Source organism: Botryllus schlosseri, chromosome 10 (assembly GCF_051294905.1).
Source record: "Botryllus schlosseri isolate E-star chromosome 10, Bs_hap1, whole genome shotgun sequence".
Lineage (NCBI taxonomy): Eukaryota > Metazoa > Chordata > Ascidiacea > Stolidobranchia > Styelidae > Botryllus > Botryllus schlosseri.
Genome location: NC_137245.1, coordinates 18,295,049 through 18,298,050, shown reverse-complemented (window position 1 = coordinate 18,298,050; position 3,002 = coordinate 18,295,049). Strand labels below are relative to the sequence as shown.

General features: G+C 40.9%; 1 long non-coding RNA gene across 1 annotated transcript; it reads left to right on the top strand.

Moving 5' to 3' along the window:
- The first annotated feature begins 292 nt into the window (after positions 1–292).
- On the top strand, positions 293–2,145 carry LOC145448411 (uncharacterized). The gene is made up of 2 exons (XR_013917899.1): positions 293–858; positions 982–2,145. It is a non-coding gene; the product is annotated as an uncharacterized LOC145448411 (long non-coding RNA).
- The last annotated feature ends 857 nt before the right edge of the window (positions 2,146–3,002 follow it).

Sequence of the window (3,002 nt, the reverse complement as noted above, 5' to 3'; positions counted from 1 at the left end):
TAAGCCTAATCGTGGAGTGTTCAACTGTTCAACCTTTTTGCTATTAACGGCCTTATTTCGATCACATATATAGCATACGGCCTCATTCCGACTGAGAGTCGTCATGGCCCATCTGCGGACTTCATTCGCGTTAACACTGTTTGTTTCATATATTACAATGAAATATTTATCCATTCCCGGCCCACGTGATCAGATTAACCGGTAAAGTTGATGGTGGGGCTGCGTCTTTGAAAATGTTGGGCACAAAATTAATGATGATTCATCTTTCGGTTTTAAATAATCAATTTGTTGCATGTTCTTATTTTGTCCTTCCTTCAGGATTCGCCCAAACGTACGAGAAAAACCTTCATTCGTGAGACGCACACGATTCCGACTGGCTATTTCTTCATGGGGCTGATGTTTTTCATCTGCGGTTCGCATTTGTACGGTGATTCTCAGATTATACAATATTTCATTTAAAAACATCCAAGTCACCCAGAATAGGCCATTTGCAGGACTTCGATCACGTGACTAGTAGATACGCATAGCAACCACAAATTGGTTAGCAAGCTACTTTCTCGCGCCCCTGCTTCAGTGCTAAATATCGCATACTGTACTGTTGATTTCTGGTTGTAAACGTTAGTAGTATAGTAGATCGCTCGCATGACGCCATTGGTTCTTATGGGCGGGGTGGTGAGGTGCCTGAAAACCGGGGGTGGTGAGGTGACCCTTATCTCTTATGGCGGGGGTGGTGAGGTGCCATTGTGTCTTATGGCGGGGGTGGTGAGGTGACCCTTATCTCTTATGGGCGGGGTGGTGAGGTGCCTGAAAACCGGGGGTGGTGAGGTGACCCTTATCTCTTATGGCGGGGGTGGTGAGGTGCCATGTGTTCTTATGGATGCGGTGATGATGACACCCTTTCGGGTATAGGCTGCGGCGATGATATACCTTGAAAACTCGTGTTGGTGATGGCACCCTTTTAGACCCCCTCTCGGCGGTGAGGTGCCATGTATTCTTACGCGATATGTGGTGACTCGCCATGTGTTCTTATGGGTGCGGTCGTGATTCGCACTTTCAACCATCTCTCGCGTGGTGTTGAATAGTCACCAACAATAACCGCACAAACGGAAACGTGGCTTGCAAGAGGATTAAGCAGTGCGACCTATATTTCGAATGACCTGCGCGCTGAATTATTTCTCGTCCAGCCGTGTGCTACTATCGATTATTACACTAATCCAGTCAGTGCGAAATAGTTTGCTAAATCTAGGAATCACTTCCAAGGTAATATTTTGGTAATTAGTTTACCGCAGAGCCGGCGTAGACGGCGATTCGAATATCAACAATAACCGCGTTCGCAAACTAACACTTCAAAAAGATGTGAAATATTTGTAAAATCCTACGGTCGCTCACAAGATACCACTTCCGGCATATCGATCTATCACTCAATACACAACCGAAGTTGAATTGTAATTGAATGCGTAAATTTATCACCTCGACATCAAAATTCGAAAACAACAACTTGATGCTTTATGTTCTCACTCTAATTTCGTGATAAGTGTAATAAGTGTCGAATAACAAATACACCACCGGCGAGACTTGAATACCAACAAATTGTCACTTATTTCTATTCTACCCGTAATCCTTTGTGAAGTTAACGCTTATTCAAAAAGGTGTGAAATATTTGCAAAACCCCGCGATCACTGACAAGATAATGTCTCGGACATAACCATCTTTCACGACTTGGTGTCATAACCATACCGATCGCTCACGCGGTGAAATTTTAGTAATCAGTTTGTCACAGAACTTGATTTCGCTGGTAAGATTTAACAAGTAACGAATAACAGACCGCCAGTGTCGGTAACTTGAATAGCGACAAATTGTCACTTATTTCCGCTCTAACCCTAATCCTTAGTGAAGTGAACGCTTATTCAAAAGGGTGTGATATAATTTTAAAATCCAACGACCACTCACCGGATAATGCTTCAGACATATAGCAATCCCTCATACCCGCTCACAAGGTAATATTTCGGTAATAAGTTTGTCACAGAGCCGTCGCAGACGGTGATTCGAAAACCAACAATTTGTCACTCGCCCGCGATCGCTATATGTTTCACGCCTCCAGAATAGTGGCTGACTTTAGTTGCGTGATAAGATCCATGAAAATATTCAATCAATGTGTTAGTTTATCAACTTGAAATGAAACTCACTACACAAATCAAGTCGATTCGTATCTGAATGTTTTAAATCGGTACAACTCTAATCCTTTGACAAATCCCTTAACGCGTTTTTGTTGAATCGAACGTAACCCGAATATTACTGACGCCGACTTTCAGCCGCATCGAATTATTCGCACATTCCGCGCCACTGTTTTCACACTTATAGAATCAATACCAACTATAACTCTACAAGAATCAAGAATCACAAGTATGTGCATTACACAGTTATTGTCTTTATTAACTTGAAATCAAACACTTAACAAAAACACGCAACTAATCATTTGGCAACTCTAGCATTACCAAAAAATTCCAGTATTGTTGATTGAAAATCCTTGAGTCATTATTATCAAAAATGTTATAGTACCGCATCGGAATCCATTCGCGGGATGTACTAAAGGTAAATCCAGATAATCCAAAATGAAATATTTGGACTTTGACAAACATGACTACCAACTTTGATCCAGTCACATTTCAAGATCATACTTTGAAACAATCCTTGAAACTTACAACTCTATTCACGACTGAGTTTTCCGTTTATCAAATAGAGTTTCAGTAAATACTATCGCGATATTTTAATGTGTTACTACACACAATAGAATCAATCAATGAAATAGCACCTGTTGTAAATATTTCTAACTTGACAACCACTTGTGCATACCGCGATCGACTTGTGACGCGATGAGTTAAATCGTAAATCGGAATATTTCAATCTATTTGTCGAAACCTTGAACAAACTATCAGGTTATTTTTTTTTGTTGTAATCGAGTGAACGGAAATAGTATTACGTCTCAACATTCTAACATCTTC